The following is a 21750-nucleotide window of genomic DNA, read 5'->3' on the forward strand; positions in this document are numbered from 1 at the left end:
TATTGGCTCCAGATCATTAGCCAGCGAGATTTACATGCTCAGACCTCAGTGAGCTTTGTGTCTCCCAGATAGATTCTCTGGATGAGTGCCTTCGTAGGAGCACACCAACACTGCGCTCTGCTTACGGAAAATAAGCGCCCCCACCGCTCCACCTCCCGGATAAATAGCATATGAGTATATGTACGGGAGGGGAGGGGGATGCACACATCTCATGATATGGAGAGAATGATGGATCTATGGAAATTCTTGGTCACCACCTTGAAGAAAGATTCAAGAAATCAACATATCGACCAAGAGCCTTCAGGGATCAATACGATAGGATAAGACAATATTCCTAGTAGCCGAGTTATACAGGATAGAGAGAGAAAAATAAGCAGCACTCCAATGTAACTGCACAAAAACATGGATGACTCTTTATTAGCCCTCTTGGCAGCGTTTTGGTTCCACTATTTTCAAGCTCGAAAAGTCCAACGTTCCTCAACATTTACATCAATGCATGGCCACCTGTCATGATATCAAGGGACAAAGGGCCCCTATACTGCTCTCACTTTCTGTTGATTACTGTATATTTTGGTTTATAAGACACACCCCAAATTTAGAAGAAAAAAAAGGGGGTCCGTCTTATAATCCGGTGGTGTCTTACCCGGAGGGGGGCAGCAGTGGTGGCAGAGCGAGGTCATTGGAGTAGGGCGATTCTGCAGGTGGTACGGTGGGTGTCCCAGATGCTCGGTGCGGTGCTGTGAGGCTGGGAACATCCAGAAACTGTCGGCGATGCGGCCTTCAAAGATTCAAAGAAATGGCGCCCAGAGGTGGTGCGTGAGTAGATGATATCTTGAGCTGAGAGCTCCATCTACGCACGCGCCAACTCTGAGCACCATTATTTGAAGCCAGCACTGCTGACATTTTAAGGATGGCTCCTACCACAGCACAGCAGCGCGCAGCACAGGGGCCTGCAGCCCACAGCATAGGCGCCCTCACCACAGGCACCAGCAGCATGGCCTGCTACCCCTCTCCACCACCTCCCGGTAAGTTATGTTCAGATTATAAGATGCACCCCTTATTTTCCTCCCAAATTTTTGGGAGGAAAAGTGCGTCTTATAACACAACAAAATATGGTAACTTGTTTGGTCCAAAGGCGGGGGGAAATAAGCCGGCGGTGATTGGATGCGGGGCTCTCATGACGTTATACCCCCACGTGAGCCTTGGCACCGCAATCCTGGACACTGCTGGAAGGGTGCCAGTATGGGAGGTGAGTATAGGCTCTATTATTTTACTTGTTGGAAACGTGGAATCTGAAGGGGTTGTCCTAATAGTGGATAACCCCTTTATCTGTTGCCACTTCATGGTGATGTGGCCGCAGCACCAGTTCCTGTTATTTTTTGGGGGGAAGGGTTTCACATTAGCACCGCCCATGAGGAGTTTGCCATTAGCACCGACCATGAGGAGTTTGACATTAGCACCGCCCATGAGGAGTTTGACATTAGCACCGCCCACGCAGAGCCTGATGCTAACATTGAAGGAGCCATGAGAGACAAGAGGCTGTGAAAAGGAGAGAGAGCGTCTGTACCCTGATTATAAACTGCCGGGGGGCTGCTGAGGACTTGTGCAGCACAGTACTCAGCTCATCATCATAATAAACAATGTCTTTAGTTATAAATTGCCAACCATGACACCTTTTTTAAATACCCCAAACTGATATAGCCAAGCTGAGTTTGCCATGTCACACGACTTGCTGTAATACAGTAACTGAATTGCCACTATTCAAGGATTGGGCACAAACAAGTCAGTCACAAAGAGGCGAGTGACAAATTCAGCTCTGCTACATCTATCAACCGGGCTGACATTAATCAGAGCGCTGTGCAGCACGTCATATCATGAATAATATAAAAGAGTAGCACAGAAATACATTTAATGGAAATAAATAATGCAGCGCAATGTATATGGAAGAACGTAAAGAAAACGCATTATGTCACTCGTCCGGTGCTAAATGGGAATATTCAACACTTAGGACATAAAAATAGGTGCGAACACAAAAATTCTAGGACCTCAAGGAATAACTCAAGGCCTCCATCCTAAACAGAGGAAAACTGTCACACGGCATTTTTCTCTAGACTCGCCGAGTGTCATGGCGGAATCAGACGCTGTTCAGACTACAGACACTCCTCACTATGCTTTCTCTGATGCTTCTGAGTTGCACAGACAGGCTCAGGCGTCGATCATCTGTGTGCTCATTAGGGATCAGACTAGCAGGAGTTAATTTCTGCTAGTCTGCTGGTTACCTTTTTGATTACATTTTGTGCGAGACCTATCATAGTTACTCCCCACCTATTTAAGATGGAGGAATTTGTCTTCCTATGCCGACTATAGCTTTCTGCTACACTGCTCCGTGTGCTGTTGTTTTCCAGTCTGGAGATTTACTGCATGTTGCTTGTGGGCAGTGGAAATCCTCCTGTCGTCTGGTTATTTCCTCCCTGTTTTAGTTTTCCTCCTTATCACTTGTCTGATTACTCTGTGTGAGTGTGCTTTGTGATAGTTTTGGTTTCCCGTTTGTCTATCACTGTTGGTGTTTACACACTCTTGGATAGGGAGGGGGTACTAGATTAGGGCTGGTCAAGAAGGGGTAGGAAGGCGGGCCAGATATCATCACCATCAGATGTATCTCTTGGACAAAGGACAGCTAGAGGCCAGTTTAGGAGCCCTGGTCCCCTGTTATCACCTGCCACCTCGTGACAATTACCTAAAGGAGGAAAATACTAATAGTATGACTGCTGTCACCACTAGAGGGAGTTCACTGCATATGTTTTAAGCAACCCCATTAATCCCATTGGGAACTGTACAGATCTGTATGCAGTGAGCTCCCCCTGGTGGTGGGTGCAGGTATATATAATGTTATCATAAGAGGAGAGCTGTAGTGAATTAGAAATACTAATAATTAGATGCAATACAGAAATTTCTATTTTCCCCTAAAAACGCAATTCAGTACATAGTGGTTAGGACTCTTTGCTGCCCTGGGCCTCCGGATTAAACAGTTTATTCAGGACCCTCGGGAGGCAGAGTCCCAGATGGCTTCTCTTTGCTTTCGATTTTTCCTTCTCATCTTCCAAGAACTATAACTTTTTCATTTTCCAGTCAATGCACTTGTATCAGGGCTTGTTGTTTTTGCGGTTCGAGCCGTAGTTTTATCATGTTTGGAATCTGTACGAATCTCTGATCTTTTTTATTCGATCCCCCCCCATTGAAATGATCTTGTGACAGTGATTCTTCGATTTTGATTACATTTTCCTTTCTACATTATCCATATGAGATTAATATTATAATATTATCTGGACAGTGACACATGTGGTAGTACCAATTATGATATATATGAAGCCCTAGTGGCCTAATGGATGAGGGACTGGCCCCCTAATCCATGGATTGTGGGTTTGAGTCCAATCTGGGGTAGATGATGCTTCTCCTCTTTACAGCTATATATATACATACATATACACTACAGTTCAAAAGTTTGGGATATATATATATATATATATATATATATATATATATATATATATATACACTACAGTTTAAACGTTTGGGGTATATATATATACCCCAAACCACGATCCCCCCCCCCCTCCCACAAGTTGGATTGGCTTGATGGGCACTTTTTGGTACCATACAATCAAGCTGCTCCCACAACAGCTCTATACGGTTGAGATCTGGTGACTGGGCTGGCCACTCCATTTCAGATAGATACCAACTGCCTACTTCTTCCCTAAATAGTTCATGCATAATTTGGAGGTGGCTTTGGGTCATTGTCCTGTTGTAGGATGAAATTGGCTCCAATCAAGCGCTGTCCACAGGGTATGGCATGGCGTTGCAAAATGGAGTGATAGTCTTCCTTATTCAAAATCCCTTATACCTTGTACAAATCTTCCACTTTACCAGCACCAAAGCAACCCCAGACCATCACATTACCTCCACCATGCTTGACAGATGGCGTCAGGCACTCTTCCAGCATCTTTTCAATTGTTTTGCGTCTCACAAATATTCTTCATTGAGAACATTAGTTATTTTTCCAACTGTCATGGAGCTTACAATTTTTTTGAATATTGAGGAGATGGATGACGCTGTTTCTCGTTTCTTGGGAAATCTTCTTCATGGCTGTGACTCGATTCCAACCAGTGACTTTCACTTGGAATTAACCTAACAATACATTATTGAGCTATTAGAGAATGTGAGAACAGATTGATACAGGTAAAATATATCTTTGTACCGTGTTAGCCAGTTGAGATAAAAAATTGGTTAAAAGAACTGAAAGTTTGAGAACAGATTGTAATTTGTAGTATGCAGGAAAAAAAAATCCACTACCAGGAGCAAAACAGTAACAATGCAGTGACATGACAAGAATCTGCATACCTAATCATATGCTAAATAGCTGCAAGTCACATTTCTGTATGAGATAGCCAAGATGATTGTCCATAAAACGTCTCACGCTCAGAGCTGTAGTGAAGGGGGAGATATGCAGCCTGAAAATCAAAAGTTCAAAACATTGTTACCCTTTTGCTCATAAGTGTAGTTCTTTTATTGTTTTATTAACAACTTTAATAAATTTGAACCTGCAATCACTTGTACAATGAACGCCAATACTGCAATATTGCAGTGTATTATTAACGTTTTCCTACCACTCCCAACCATGTACAAACATTGCAGACACCAGTAATGTCTGCTGGTTTGTGGCTACCATGACAAAGCCATCTAAAAATAAGAAGCGCTGATAGTGTAACACCAGATGAACAAGTGTAGTATATAGGAAATATACACTCACCTAAATCGGTTGTGAACATCACAACCACTGATAAGCAAGAGATAATGGCGTCTGCTGCAGCCCCACGTGGATGAGCATTCAAAATGGAGTAGAGAAAGGGTTAAAGCCGCGCATCAGCCAAATGAAACTGTAGAAATGTTGATGAATAATATCTTTCTTTTATTCCATCAGTCTACGCGTTTCGAGGTCAAAACCACTTCCTCAGGACCAGTACATCAAGTTGATATACTGGTCCTGAGGAAGGGGTTTATGACCTCGAAACGCGTAGACCGATGGAATAAAAGAAAGATATTATTCATCAACATTTCTACAGTTTCATTTGGCTGATGCGCGGCTTTAACCCCTTCTCTACTCCATTTTGAATGACAAAGCCATCGGCATGTGGGGACCGATTGGTGTTCAAAGGGACATCTGCATTCCTTTTCTAACTTCTTTAATGCCACTGTGACAATTGACAGCAGCCTCTAAGGTGTTAAACTGCTGCGATCTGAGGTATCTGTGATCACAGAAATGATGACTCAGGTGTCGGCTGTGTTATACAGTCATTATTTCTGCAATCATACATACCTCCACTGTGCTGTATGGAGTGGGTTTAGATCCCAATCCTAATTCATACATGCAATGTGTACAGGGCCAAGGGGTTCCCCCGGGTTGCACTTGCCTGGGGTCACCGACTCTATGATATTCTATTACTCTATTGGTCCCAAGCTTCGACAAAGCTCCTGTATACGTTAGGAAGGCTAACTGCTCATGTAAGGGGGTCTATACATTTCAATCGAAGGAGCATTCAGGCATAAAATAGCAAAAAACTGGTAGGACATTTATTTTAAGCAGAAATGTATGAATGACCACCAATGAAGGTACCATAATGGGCACCATGATCGCCCCCACATCTGCCATCATTCCCAGTTTTAATTTAAAGCAGATCGTAAATTTTATCCAGATAATATTTTAGACCCCAATATAAATCCAGACCACGATTAGTTCTCCAAATTAATTCAGTCCCCGGACCAGACATCAAAATAGCTAAAATTTACAGGGACACTAGCGCTCACAATCAAGAAGTTCTGTGACTGGTTGGGTATTGCTGGATGGGGGATAGGTTTTTTATGTACCACCTATTGCCCTATTTGCCAAACCAGAAAAATTGGGGAGCTGCCAGGAAAGCTGCAAGTAGTAGGCAGGGTCCGCGAATAACCTGTCCGGGAGTGAAAAACACTAGCAAGAGTAAAAAGGTATGGCTACCGCGCTAACTGGTTAGTTGAATGCAGTAGGTAGATGATTTTACGCAAATTGATATACTGGGGATCAAGTATAAACTCAAGGTAGAACAATGTGAAATTGTTTAAAATTTAAAATAAATGATTATTTCATATACTTAAAATGGAGTAAAAAGGATCAGGAAATTCTGATGGGATCCAGGTATCCCGAATGATGATGATGATTGGATCAATATAGGACCTGAGGAATGAGAGAAAAAAGGGGGAGAATGTGTATATTAGAATATGGGCCCAATGGGGTAAACCTAGTGTTGTCGTATTCAGTACAAATAGAGATTACCTGTGTTCCGCAGAAGTGGGACAGTGAAGTGGTGAATAGAGTGAGTAGAGCACAAGGCCAATGTCCAATGTACAATAGAGGAAACCTGGAAAAATATCGACTGTTAATCAATGAATAAGGTAAAATCTATAGCAAGCCTAGCTATATACGTGACAAACCTCGGGTACCTATTGATGGTTGGCAAATGTACATGGAGGTCGTCTCCAAGTTGAGGTGCTGTTTGTGAAGATCCAAAAATGCCAGCAGTAACTAATCGGCTAAAAAGTAAAATTAATCCGCTAATATTTTTCTAGGTTTCCTCTATTGTACATTGGACATTGGCCTTGTGCTCTACTCATTCTTTTCACCACTTCACTGTCCCACTTCTGCGGAACACAGGTAATCTCTATTTGTACTGAGTCACCACTAGTGGGTGCCATCCCTGATGAAGAAGGGTCACCACTAGTGGGTGCCATCCCTGATGAAGAAGGGTCACCACTAGTGGGTGCCATCCCTGATGAAGAAGGGTCACCACTAGTGGGTGCCATCCCTGATGAAGAAGGGTCACCACTAGTGGGTGCCATCCCTGATGAAGAAGGGTCACCACTAGTGGGTGCCATCCTTGATGAAGAAGGGTCACCACTAGTGGGTGCCATCCCTGATAAAGAAGGGTCACCACTAGTGGGTGCCATCCCTGATGAAGAAGGGTCACCACTACTGGGTGCCATCCCTGATGAAGAAGGGTCACCACTACTGGGTGCTATCCCTGATGAAGAAGGGTCACCATTAGTGGGTGCCATCCCTGATGAAGAAGGGTCACCACTAGTGGGTGCCATCCCTGATGAAGAAGGGTCACCACTAGTGGGTGCCATCCTTTATGAAGAAGGGTCACCACTAGTGGGTGCCATCCCTGATAAAGAAGGGTCACCACTAGTGGATGCCATCCCTGATGAAGGGTCACCACTACTGGGTGCCATCCCTGATGAAGAAGGGTCACCACTAGTGGGTTCCATCCCTGATGAAGAAGGGTCACCACTAGTGGGTGCCATCCCTGATGAAGAAGGGTCACCACTAGTGGGTGCCATCCTTGATGAAGAAGGGTCACCACTAGTGGGTGCCATCCCTGATGAAGAAGGGTCACCACTAGTGGGTGCCATCCCTGATGAAGAAGGGTCACCACTACTGGGTGCCATCCCTGATGAAGAAGGGTCACCACTAGTGGGTGCCATCCCTGATGAAGAAGAGTCACCACTGTTGGGTGCCATCCCTGATGAGGAAGGGTCACCACTAGTGGGTGCCATCCCTGATGAAGAAGGGTCACCACTAGTGGGTGCTATCCCTGATGAAGAAGGGTCACCACTGTTGGGTGCCATCCCTGATGAAGAAGGGTCACCACTAGTGGGTGCCATCCCTGATGAAGAAGGGTCACCACTAGTGGGTGCCATCCCTGATGAAGAAGGGTCACCACTGTTGGGTGCCATCCCTGATGAAGAAGGGTCACCACTAGTGCATTCCATCCCTGATGAAGAAGGGTCACCACTAGTGGGTGCCATCCCTGATGAAGAAGGGTCACCACTAGTGGGTGCTATCCCTGATGAAGAAGGACAGCGTCCTTTGAAACGCGTCGGATTAGTGTAGCCCAGTGTGATCCTCGCTTGTAATTTTGAATTTCCCGCCTTCCCCATATTCTAATATACACATTCTCCCCCTTTTTTCTCTTATTCCTCAGGTCCTATATTGATCCAATCATCATCATCATTCAGGATACCTGGATGCCATCAGAATTTCCTGACCCTTTTTAACCCTTTTTACTCCATTTTATGTATATGAAATAAACATTTATTTTAAAATTTAAACAATTTCACATTGTTCTACCTTGAGTTTATACTTGATCCCCAGTATATCAATTTGCGAAAATTCATCTACCTACTGCATTCAACGTTAGCGCGGTAGCCATACCTTTTTACTCAGACATCAAAATAACTTATCGTGAAGAGCAGCCCTGATGGTCAGTGCAGTCTCCTACTTTCCCCAATGAATCACACAGAGGACTGATGTCAGCCGGCACAGGACCCAATGTAAAGTGGCATCCATAGTCGAAGAAGACTCTCGAGCAGATCGTTATTTATTAGATCAAGTCCAATTTGTGGCCCGTTAACATGTGCTGTTTCTGCCACGCCATTAATTTCACCACTGGTTACTCAACATCTCATACGCACTCACTTTCCCATTTGTCAAATTATTCTCCACACTTTGTATTAGATTTTGTTTTACACAGCTGTGGGGATTTATGTGCACTCAGCCCCTAGAACATTAGTTAATTCAGACCGTGATGTTCAATCATACATAACAACTCACTGAAAGAATTATCTTTACTCCTCAGGGATCTGATGGTGTGGAGGTAACACTCATACAAAAAGGAGACAGTTGCACTCTGTAGTGCTAAGACATGTGGAACAATGAATATGTGAATATAGACATGCATTACTGCTATGGAAAACATGTAAAAATTGAGAAACGTAGCACACAAAAATGGCCAGTTTTATGTGAGCCCAACAGCCAACAGCAAGGCAACCTCTTATTGTTGGGTCCCTATCAAACTAATGTCTACAATTTATGGGCAGACAGGAACCTGAAAATGGAGAATTAAAATTGCCTGAAGCTGAAGAGCAGGAGAGCTCAATCAGAAGGCATAACCCTGAAATCTAAGAAAAAAACTGATGGCACATCCTACCTTTCTAATGTGAACAGGTGGAAACTGAATATGAAACATAGGAACAAAAGGGAGACAATTACACTCTATAGTGCTAAGATATATGGAACTATGAATATGGGAATATAGACATGCATTACCGCTATGAAAAACATGCAAAAATTGGGATACTTAGCACAAAAAAATGGCCAGTTTTATGTGAGCCCAACAGCCAACTACAAGGTGACCTCATTTTGTTGGGTCCCTGCCTACTCTAATTCTTCTCTTTGGGTTAAAAAAATCAACTTTTTTATGGTTGGACAGGAGCCTGCAAGAATTAAAATCACCTGAGGCTGAAGAGCAGGAGTGCTCAATCAGAAGGCATAACCCTGTAATCTGAAAAAAAAGACTGATGGAACTCCAACCTTTTTAATGTGAACAGGTGCAAACTAAACATGAAATATGTTAACAAAAAGGAGACAGTTTCACTCTGTAGTGCTAAGTTAACACAAAAAGAGGCATTAGAGTAGCCAGGGACCCAACAAAAAGAGGTTGCCTTGCCATTGGCTGTTGGGCTCACATAAATCTGGAACTGGGGCAGGTGATATACAGGAAATAAATCACAAAGTGTCTATTTGAGATCATTGGTTAGAAAAAATTGACACCAGAAAACCCCTTTAAGTTATATAATTGCTTCTGTGGCCACTAAAGGGAGCTCAGTGATTATGGGTTTATAATATAGAGCTTTAACAATCTGTATGCAATGTGCTCCCTCTAGTGGTAACTGCAAGCAATCATAATATTATCATGTAGTACAAGAAGTTAATCAAGAATTCTGCAGCAACCCAAATAACCAAGGATAGTAGATATGTAGAGTTACCTAGATTGTCTGTATGTTTTAGATTGTCTGTATGTTTTAGATTGTTTGTATGTTTTAGATTGTCTGTATGTTTTAGATTGTCTGTATGTTTTAGATTGTCTGTATGTTTTAGATTGTCTGTATGTTTTAGATTGTCTGTATGTTTTAGATTGTCTGTATGTTTTAGATTGTTTGTATGTTTTAGATTGTCTGTATTTGGAGCACCCCACGGGGCCTTGGGGAATTTTTGTCACCGGGCCAGTGACGGGTTAGAGGGATGTCATGGGTGGCCCTGCCTGGTTTCGTGATCCCGAGGTGTCCACAAAAAGAGGGATGTATGGGATGATGGGGATGAAGGATGTTGGGAGTAGTAGTTGTCTCGTGACGCCACCTGCGGTATGCGGCCAGGGATTAGCCGCCGCTGCAGTCGCTGTCCTCTGGGGCGAGTGGTGTCGCAGCTAGGATAGTTCAGTTTCCCGCAGGTGAAGCTAGGCCCCAGGGAGGATGATGGAGGTAGTAGTGGTCGTTGGCACTGATGCTCAGGGCAACGGCGCCAGCAATAAGAGGCTGAGTCAACTGCTGTGGTTCCAGGTCTTTACTCACTGTCCCTTGGTAGCCCGGGAGGTGCCAGTCTCCGCCGTGATGGGTTCCAGCCGATCTTGTATAAGTTAGATGTAGCCACCGGTGTTTGAAAGTGTCCTTGCCAAGGAATGCCCCTTCAGAAGTGAGGAACCCAGGCTGAGCTTCCCGTTCCAAGCCTCAGGCCCCGTGAAAGAAGAAAGAAGAAATTGGTATTGTATCGTTAGAACTGTAGTCCCAACTTGACTGAAGATTGTATCCAGGTTGCTCCTACTTCTACCCCAAGTGGTGCCCACCCCCAGGTCATTGTCCTAGTGACCGGGAAAGTCCCATGCCTCGTGATGGCCACCCCCCATCCTACCCTAGTTCAGTTCGCAGTGAGAAGGCACCTAAACTGTATGTCAGATGAAATGTGGAAACACCGGTGATTAACCCCCTTCTTACCCGAGATGAATACTGCACCTTAAGTGAGGTGCTGATCCCTGTGGCGCTTGAAGCCGCAGGGGCGCCACATATGATTTAGATTGTATATTTTAGATTGTCTGTATGATTGGCCACTGAACTCTTGAGACCTCTCTGATACTCTGGTGGTCTACTTGGGCCATGTAAAAGGGATGTGAGAGGAAATAAACATTCAATTAAGGGTTCCTTAATCTCGCAGGGTAGGAGATTCCCCGCGTTTAGCACATTGGTAAATAGCAGGGGTTACACTTTGTATTGTACCGGATTTCACACAGATCGTCTTTTGAAGTGTATGGAAATAGCTTGCACTACAGTGCAAAAACCCATGAAATATTCAGCAGGTTACATTTTGGGCTTGACAAGCAGATTTCACATTCCTATAAATAATTGAAATTTCGGATCTGAAACTCTAAGAACTTTTTACGCTTTGTGTATTATGCAGCAAACTAATATGCAACATATTCATAGATTTTGCCAACACGGTTTAGTGCAACTGAATTACATAATAGATCAATTATCTGCATCAGTTATTAATCTCATCACCCAAAGAAAAAAATATTTTACAAGTTAACAAGACAGTTTTTTTCCCTCAAGATGCTTAATAGGTGTATTCTGCAGTCATTTAACTCTTAGGGGTACTTTGCACGTTGCGACATCGCTACTGCGATATCGTCGGGGTCAAATCGAAAGTGACGCACATCCGGCGTCGGTAACGACGTCGCAACGTGTAAAGCCTAGATGCGCCAATAAACGATTGCAAAAGCGTCGTAAATCGGTGATCTGTGCAGTGTCGGACATTTTCATAATGTCGCACCAATAGGAGATACGATGATGTTCCTCGTTCCTGCGGCAGCACACGTCGCTGTGTGTGAAGCCGCAGGAGCGAGGAACATCTCCTTACCTGCCTTCACCGGCTCAGTAAAATAAGTGTGCGTGAGGATGAACTCGAGAAGTGAAAGGACCAACTCACATGTGGATCCATCCCAGTTGCTGTTCGTGAGAAAGAAGCGGACCGCCTCCAAACCCTGCTGATGATCAATACACGTGTAGAGTGACTCTACGTCCGCAGTCACGAGGTACATATCATGCTCCAGATAGATCCCATCGATTCTGGTTAGTACGTCAGTAGTGTCCCGGACGTATGATGGGAGGACCTCTGCCAGTGGTTTGAGATAATAATCTATGAATTTACAGACTGGGTCATTGAGGCCTCCCAAACCAGAAACGATCGGTCTACCTGGAGGATCTGTGGCATGTTTATGAATTTTAGGGATAAAATAGATGACAGGTGTTATGGGAAACTTAACTACTAGGCCGTCATAAACCTTCTTGGGAATGATGCCTTGTATAAAGGCATCATATAGGAATAAGTCTAATTCCGCTGAAAAAGACGTGATGGGATTGACGGACAATTTTGCATACGTATTTCTATCTCTTAACTGTTTCTGTGCTTCCTTTTCGTATAGTTGTTTGGGCCATAGGACGACGTTTCCGCCTTTGTCGGCAGGTTTGATGACGAGGTCATCGAGGGACTGTAACTCACGTAGGGCTGTGCGTTCTGCCCGCGTGAGATTGTCACTCTGTCGTGCCGTGGAGATCTCCTTGAGGTCACGAGTGACCAATTCAGTGAAGATCTCCACCGCTGGACATACCGACAAAGGGGGAAACGTCACCGATTTAGGGTACAGGTGTTTAGGGTATTTACCTTGGGTCGTCTCTTCCTGCTCATCCAACAAAGAATTCAGATTTCTCAAGGTTTCTTCCTCTGTTGGACACGCTGGTATGGTTGTATGATCATCATTAGATTTATGGTGCAGCTTTTTAAGGATCAGTTTCCTTGAAAACAGGTTGATGTCCTTTATGACTGAAAAGAGATTAAGGCCATTAGTAGGTGCAAAATTAAGCCCCCTTTCTAGCAACCTGGTCTGATTGTATGTTAGCACATGATCAGATAAATTAATCACCTGTAATTTATGTGCATTTTTCTTATGACCCTTCCCATATGTGCTCGAATGTGCACCTTTGTTGGAATGCGTGTATTTTTTATCCGTGGAGCGTAATATCATACTCATACCAGCATTTGTTTCCTGAGTTATAGAATCTTCGTTGGACGTGCAGGAAGTGACCGACCCTGACCTCGAGCCTGGGTTATGCCACTTATTTCTTTGCCGCCTGTGCCACCTGTAAACATTTTTCTGGTTGCGATCCAAGGTGTCTCTCTGGAACTTCTTTAGTTTAACACTTCTTTTTCCCATTTTACTGATTCCTCTTCAATCCCAGAGTTAAATTTGCTCAGTGTCTCACTGGGCAAATTATCTTGCAGTTTTTTCTGTATCTGCTCTATTTCTATGTCCCATCTCGGTGACTGATTGTTTATTGAGTTGAACTAATAGTTCCATGAATTCCCTGGAGCATGTAGTGGCCGCCTGTTCCCACTTACTCTTAAATTGGTCATCCTGGAACGCAAAGGCCGGGAACACCTGTACTCTCAACCCTCTGGGTATGAGATTTTTTATGTATGTACCCCGCATTATTATCAGCAATCTGTATAATACCACATTGATTACCCCATCAGCACGCTCTGCCCCCGCATCATTGTGTCTTTCTGCACACTGTAACACTGCATTTTTTAATGTTTATGTAGTCTGTCTTTCACCTTCATGTATTGTTCCACAAATAAAGCAAAATATGTTCATTATTTATATCATGCGCAAGTACTCCGTTCTCTTTCTTGTAAATTAATGGCTATTTGGAGTTAGCATAAAATGATTTTTATTATAAAAATCTGGACTTATTGGTTACTAAATCTTCTTCTATTGGCCGCCTGCCGTGTGACGTCGCTGTGATGCTGCACAACATGCCCCCTTAGGAAGGAGGCGGCTCGCCGGCCAGAGCAACGTCGCAGGGCAGGTAAGTGCGTGTGAATCTACCGTAGCGATAATGTTCGCTACGGCAGCTATCACAAGATATCGCATGTGCGACGGGGGCGGGGACTATCGTGCTCGGCATCGCTAGCATCGGCTAGCGATGTCGCAGCGTGCAAAGTACCCCTTAGATTGAAAATTGGATAAATATAGCATAGATAAATAGATTAATAGATTCACACATGGACAGAATTGTTGGTCCTCTTCTGTTAAAGTAAGAAAAACCCACAAGGGTCACAAAAATAACTTGAAATTGACAAAAATTATTTTCAATTTAAATTTACTGAATATTAACTAATGAGAATCAGAATTTCCTCTTGAATATTGGTTAAAAAGAAAATAAAAAAAAAATAATAAAAATGCCCCGAATAAAAAATGATAGAAAAACAAAAATGAAAATGATTTGACCGCAGGGACATGTTAAACTATATCGTGTCCTGTAATTAACATCACTGGTGTCTACAAAGTTGTAATCAGTCAGTTTGCCTATTTAGAAGGTGAAAAGTAGTCATTGTGCTGTTTGGTATCATGGTGTTTACTGCAATGAACATTCTAAAAACTTGTAATCAGTTTGCCTGTTTAAAAGTTGAAAAGTAGTCACTGTGCTGTTTGGGATCATGGTGTTTATTGCAATGAACATGGATCAAAAAAATGGTAAGGAGAGTGTTGCCTCAGGAGATTTCAAAGAATATTATAGACAAATATGTTAAAGGGAAAAGTTATAAGACAGTCTCCAAACAGCATCTGTTTTTTACTAAAGCAGCATTAAAGCACTGAAAATTGTGACCGTAGTCACAAAAAAACAGCGCACAAGGCAAGGATTCATGTGGACCCTTCCGTTAGAAAAGGGTTCCCAATAAACTAACCCCATCCATCTGAGCCAGAAGGCCACAGCGAGATTCAGGGATCTTGGGAGCTCTTCCTAGCAAAAGGCGGAGAGCCTTTTTTCGTGCTCCCAATATCCAACCAGGTATCTTCCCAGTGGAGCAGGTGGCTCAGTATGGCATTGGTTTTTCAGCCAAACCTGACCGGACCTCCAATTGGGGTGTTGGTTTCTCAACCCAAGGCTGACCGAACCTCTGACCAGGATGTTGGTTTCTCAACCCAAAGCTGACTTGACCTCTGACTGGAGTGTTGGTTTCTAAGCCTAAGGCTGACTGAACCTTCGGCCAGGGTTATAAAAATTTCCCTTCATAGCCAGAAGGCCAGGATAGGGTAGTGTGCTCAGAAAGTATGAAAGGCAAGGTGCACCATCCTACGGAGCCTGAGACTCAGCTGGTGTGCCAACTCAGTAAGTTCAGCTTCTCACCAGAGTGACCAGTCATGGGGCACATTGTTCCATAGCCCTCACACTTATCCAGTCTAATGGCATCAATGCCGGTATGATTTCCACCGGATGGATATATTAACCACCTGGCGTACTAACAAGCGCATCCTTCCAGTGTGTATTGTGTATCAATGTACTAGGACAGCCACCATTCCAAAGGAAACCTTTTCAAAAGATATTACACTTGATCTTAGCCAAAAGGCCAAACAGTCTGTTTACAGATACTCATATTATTTAGAAGTCTAAGATCTATGGGACTATAACCGACATCCTTGGATGTGGACACAAGAAGAAATTGAAAAGATGGCCGATACGAATGGTAAGTGAAGAGCACATAACAACTTCCAGAGAAATTAGAGGTGATTCCAAGGTCAGGGTCCATTTCTGTCAAATCGCACCGTCCATTGCTGTCTTGGCCAAAGTGGACTTCATGGAAGATGACTGAGGAGGAAACCACTGTTGAAAGCAATCATAAAAAAGCAGAAGTGGAATGTGCCAAAATGCATTTTGACAAGCCACAAAGCTTCTAAGAGAATGTCCTCTGAATTGAGGAGACAAAACTGGAGCTTTATGACTTCACATCAATTTTATGTTCACAGACACAAAAATGAAGCCTACTAGAAAAATACCATTATACCTACTGTGAAACATGGAGGAAGTTTGGTTATGTTTTGGGGCAGCAGCACAGTGAGTTTGGAATCTTAGCAGGGTACAATGAATTCTCAAGACTATCAAGGCATTCTGGAGCCAAGTGTGCTGCTGAGTGTCAGAAAGTTTGGTCTGAGTCGCAGATAATGGCTCCTCCAACAGGATAATGTCCCAAAATAGCTAAAAACATCCAAAAATGGCTAAGAGCAAAAAAATTGATTTTTCTGAAGTGGTTTCTATGAGCTCTGATCTAAATCCTATAGAACATCTGTGGAAGGAGCTGAAACCTGCAGTCTAGAGAAGACGTCTTCGCACTTGAGATGCAAGGAACTGTCTACTCCTAACCACATTCCAAATAGATGAGCGCTGCCTTCCTCAATTCATTTGTATTGAGCAAAGCCATGGATATCTAGTCGGAATGTGGTCGGAAGAATGCATATGGAATACTTCTGGTCATATGACCGCTCAGTCTCGCCACCAGCACCGAAGAATCCTCACAGTGCGTGCTGTGCGCGATGTGAGGGTTCACAAGTCTGTAGTCATGTAGAGAGACTGTAGGCTTTTGTGAACCTGGTGGGGTTTTTTTTTTACTTTTAACCCCTTTATGACCTAGGGTGTACAGTACAGACCAAAAGTTTGGACACACCTTCTCATCTCTAGAACAACTGTTAAGAGGAGACTTTGTGCAGCAGCCTTCATGGTAAAATAGCTGCTGGAAACCACTGCTAAGGACGGGCAACAAGCAGAAGAGACTTGTTTGGGTTAAAGAACACAAGGAATGGACATTAGACCAGTGGAAATCTGTGCTTTGGTCTGATGAGTCCAAATTTGAGATCTTTGGATCCAACCACCGTGTCTTTGTAGAAAAGGTGAACGGATGGACTCTACATGCCTGGTTCCCACCATGAAGCATGGAGGAGGAGGTGTGATGGTGTGGGGGTGCTTTGCTGGTGACACTGTTGGGGATTTATTCAAAATTGAAGGCATACTGAACCAGCATGGCTACCACAGCATCTTGCAGCGGCGTGCTATTCCATCCGGTTTGCGTTTAGTTGGACCATCATTTATTTTTCAACAGGATAATGACCACAAACACACCTCCAGGCTGTGTAAGGGCTATTTGACTAAGAAGGAGAGAGATGGGGTGCTACGCCAGATGACCCGGCCTCCACAGTCACTAGACCTGAACCCAATCGAGATGGTTTGGGGTGAGCTGGACCGCAGAGTGAAGGCAAGAGGGCCAACAAGTGCTAAGCATCTCTGGGAACTCCTTCAAGACTGTTGGAAAACCATTTCCGGTGACTACCTCTTGAAGCTCATCAAGAGAATACCAAAGCAGTATTCAAAGCAAAAGGTGGCTACTTTGAAGAACCTAAAATGTAAGACATATTTTCAGTTGTTTCACACCTTTTTAAGTATTTCATTCCACATGTTTTCATTCATAGTTTTGATGTCTTCAATGTGACTCTACAATTTTTAGAGTCATGAAAATAAAGAAAACTCTTTGAATGAGAAGGTGTGTCCAAACTTTTGGTCTGTACTGTATGTATATGTCCTAGGTTGCTTCCCTCCCTTTAATGTGGGCGTGTATTATTTCCCGCACTTGTCTGCTGATCTGATCAGGAGACATGTGCGTCTAACAGGCGTGGGTGCATCTCCAATCCACCCGCGCTTGTTAACTAGTTAGATCGTGCTGTCAAACTCTGACAGCGTAATCTAATGTGCTTTGGGATGGCGTCATTCTCTGCCACTATTGGCGGCCCCGTTACGCGAACATGGGGCACCGATGGGTTGTCATGACAGGATGATGACTCCTGTTGCTGTCATGACATATTTCCTGTGAATGCCGGCAGAGAGCCGACATTCACAGACCAGTAGTAAAGCAATCAGATAGTGTAGGCTTCAAGTCCCCTAAGAAGACTACTAAAAACAATAACAAAATTAAGAAAAATATTAAAAAAATAAAAATCTAAAAATTCAAATCAGCCACGTTTTGCCCCATTGAAAATAAAACAATAAAAAAATACACATATTTGGTATCATTGGTCATTAAAATGAAATAACAGGCGATCAAAACATCGCATATACCCAAAAATTGTATAATTTAAAACATCAGCTCAAGACGCAAACAATAAGCCATCACTGAACCCCAGATCCCGAAAAATGAGAACGCTACGGCTCTCGGTGGCAAATGGCGACAAAAGCGCAATTCTTGGATTTTTTTTCACCACTTAGATAAAAGTAAAACTACGGTATACATGTTTGGTGTCTACGAACTCGTAACGACCTGCACAATCATAATGCCAGGTCAGTTTTACCATATAGTGAAGACAGTAAATAAAAAACACACAAAACAATTGTGGAATTGCACTTTTTTTGCAATTTTACCGCACTTGGGATTTTTTTCCAGTTTTCCAGTGCACTATGGGGCAGAATGAATGGTGTCACTCAAAAGTACAACTCGTCCCGCAAAAAAACAAGTTCTCAAACGACAATATTGATGGAAAAATAAAAAAAAATGGCTCTTAGAAGGAGGGGAGGAGAAAACGAACAACGGAAAATTGCCTAGGGGCGAAGGAGTTAGATAGAAAGATAAATAGATGTGACATAAGTGGATGGATGGACAGATATAGATCAGGACCTCGGCCAGCGCTTTACAATGAAGAGTTTTCATTCATCAGCTACGACTGAGTCAAAAAGATTTAACCCTTTAACGTCCTGCCCTGTTATTCTCGTTAGTACAGATTCATTCTCCATTTGTAGCTCATCGTGTATCTCTTTGTAAAGCTGCAAATGTGCCGCCCTCGTGCCAGCAGCCGGCGCTGCTCGAATCCGGGCCTTCAGGGGTGGTGGCTCGAGGGTTTCCGGACCCGGGGGTCTCGCGGACACGCCGAATAAAATGGGGACGTAGATGTACGGGCTAGGCCGTAATAGGTTCGTGACGCCACCCACGGTGTGTTCTGAGGTGGGACACCACGGCTGCTGTTACGGGGCACCCGGGGGAGATGTTGTGCAGCAAGTTGTTAACCCCTCCGTGGGCAGGGATGGTGGCCCCGGGACCAGGTGGCTCTGGTGCAGGGGAGATGACGACCGCAGGGTGTGCTGTGGTACTCACTTTTAGTAAAACACACAAGTCTCTGGTAAACCAGAGTGTGCCGCGGCCAATTGCGTTCGGGATCCCCCACCCGGCTGGTGGTCTCTATCCTTTTCCTGCACCGTTGTGTAAGGTGGACTTTCCCAGTATAAAACTAAAGAGTCGGCTCCCGGCTGGATGTGGCCTAAGGAGCCGTGCCGCAGACACTGGCCCGTGGGATCTATGGGCCCTGGCGGTGATCTCTTATCCCTAATCGGTGGGCTGTTGTCTTCTATGAGGGACTTTGGGTGGGACAGGACCTCTAGTCCTGGCCTCAATCGGTTAATTAACCAGTTCCACTTGTTTCTGGTTCCTGGCTTCAGGGTCCGAGTACCCCCCTTTGTGCTACGGTTTCCGGGTCAGTTCCCCGTCTCGGTACCGCGGCAGGCTATAACCCTGACCCGATCCACTTCAGTTCCACCGAGCCATCACCTGTTGACGGAGACCACCGTCTGCCTCCTAGCCAAGGCACCAGGGCTCCTACCCTGGCACCGTTCAACTTGGACTTGACTGCTGGAGCTCCCCCTAGCTCCAGCCCACACTCCTCTCCAAACTGAACTCTAACACTCAACTGACTGTTTTTCCCGCCCCGGGCTGTCTGGAATCCTGGGTAGGCGTGTCCCAATCGCCTGGTCACGCCCACTGGTGTGTCCTTCTGTCCCTAAGGGGGGTGACTAGGGTTTACTGGTTGACTATGTGTTTCTAAGTGAGGGAAGGTGTTATGCGGGGGGCCCATTTGTGACTACCTGGTTTTGCCAGGGCGTCACACTCCCCCTTGGTTAAACACAGACCGTCCACGGGCTGTCCGACCACCACCGGTTTATTTTTACTGCAAAGAGATGAAACGGTAAAACATTTTACAAATATAATAACATATTTACATTTCAAGAATATTTTGTTTTTCTTCCCTTACGGGAGGCAGGTTGCTTAAACGTTGTACATACATAACCGGGACGGGACGGACCGGGTCCTTTCCACTTCACACACCCAAAACAACTTAGCCCTGGTGCCACCACTAAAACACAGGTTGGCACACTTTGCCCAAGTCCAGGGTAGGTCCGGATGTTGCCCAAACGGGCCGGGTAAAAAGTTCCTTACCTGGCAGTCCTTTTCAAGGGCCCCATGTCCAGGGGACCCCTGACCCGGAGGGTAGTCACCGGTTTTGCTGGTGACAGGGCCTCGGCCGACTCTATCGCAGGCCCATCCTCCAATCAGCCTCTCCATACCCTGCGTTTGGTGAAAAGGTCAGTCTGGGGACTATTTACAAGGCCCAAAAGTTTATGGGTTGGCCTACAATTTCTCAGCCATTGTCCTTTAAAATGGGGGGTTTAACTGTAAGCACACACAATCCCAACGGGGACTTTAACTGTGAGTAGCCGGGAACCGCTACCACAACTTCTTAATCTTCTTCATATCCGGGACTGGAGAGTGGCGGAAAGGGGTGGACGTGCAGCTGGGCTCCCAGGGTCACCCTTCTTCTAACATCCAGGGCAAACCACCCCCTCTCGCCGCAGTGCCGTGTGTAGGTCATCAGGTCTCCGGGCTCCAGGTCCCGGTCAGGATGGGCGACAGGCAGGTGCGGGTGTACATCCCTCCGGGATACAAATATCTCGGCCTCCATGCCCGGCTCGTATATGAACCCCCATCCTCTCCGGGGGTCAAAGTGCCGGACCTGGCCTTCATATGTCGGGCCTCTCACCTGAAATGTAGCATTTCGTAGGTTGTCCTTCTCAGTGTAGATCTGGGACAGGACCTCCGCCTTCCTCTTCTCCTGTGCGGCTATTTCCCTGCTCAGCTGGCGCTGCTGCCGCTCCCAGTATGGAGCGTCTGCGGCCTGCTCCGGTTCACTCTGCGCGGGGGGTTGGGCCCAGCCGGAGTCCCTCCATGCCAGCTGCGACCAGCACCTTTGGCAATGGGGGACTCCGCTGTGTCGTGGCCTGCTCGGCTGCTTGGCAGCTGCAACCCCGCGGCGCCTCAGCCGAGGCTTGAAACCTGGGAGCGGCCAGCTTTGCCTGCTGTGCTGGCTTCCGGTCGGGAACCACCTCCGCTTTGGCCAGGCGGACTGCTGGGGCTGTTGTCATCTGGGGCGCGGCCTCTTCTGGAATCGGTGGCGGATCCAAGGCGGGACGGAGCACCTTCCGGATGCTGGTCTGCCGTGGAGCCGGTACAGTTGCCGGGATGGTGACTGGCTGGCTGCTGGCGGCTTTCTCAAGCGGATCCTCGCGGGCTTGTGGGACGGACACCGCTGCCGATTCCAGTAGCAGCGGACCAAGCAGGGTGTCAGCGGCAGGTGTCAGCGGCAAGGGGCGGGGCTTCGGCTTTCGCGCCCTTTTCACGCGGAAGAAGACGCTGGGCTGTAGTTTTTCGCGCCAAAATGGCGACCAAAATGGCGACCAAAATGGCGACTTCTGAAAATTTGGCAATGGATCACCGCTGACTATCCAATACAAGGCACACTTCCACAAGGTAAGTGGATGGGTAAGTATTCTGTTCGTGACGCCAAGTTTCGGGGTGTGTCGCCCCCATGCCAGCAGCCGGCGCTGCTCGGATCCGGGCTTTCAGGGGTGGTGGCTCGAGGGTCTCCGGACCCAGGGGTCTCGCAGACACGCCGAATAAAATGGGGGACATAGATGTACGGGCTAGGCCGTAATAGGTTCGTGACGCCACCCACGGTGTGTGGTGAGGTGGGACACCACCACCGCTGTTACAGGGCACCCGGGGGAGATGTTGTGCAGCAAGTTGTTAACCCCTCCGTGGACAGGGATGGTGGCCCCAGGATC

At 45.5% G+C, this 21750-nt stretch overlaps 1 protein-coding gene across 1 annotated transcript in view; it reads left to right on the top strand.

Annotated features, from left to right (window-relative positions):
• KCNJ6 (potassium inwardly rectifying channel subfamily J member 6) overlaps nt 1-21750 on the top strand; it is a 307706-nt gene that overhangs the window by 60723 nt on the left and 225233 nt on the right. The window lies entirely within an intron of this gene.

Source organism: Anomaloglossus baeobatrachus, chromosome 2 (assembly GCF_048569485.1).
Source record: "Anomaloglossus baeobatrachus isolate aAnoBae1 chromosome 2, aAnoBae1.hap1, whole genome shotgun sequence".
Lineage (NCBI taxonomy): Eukaryota > Metazoa > Chordata > Amphibia > Anura > Aromobatidae > Anomaloglossus > Anomaloglossus baeobatrachus.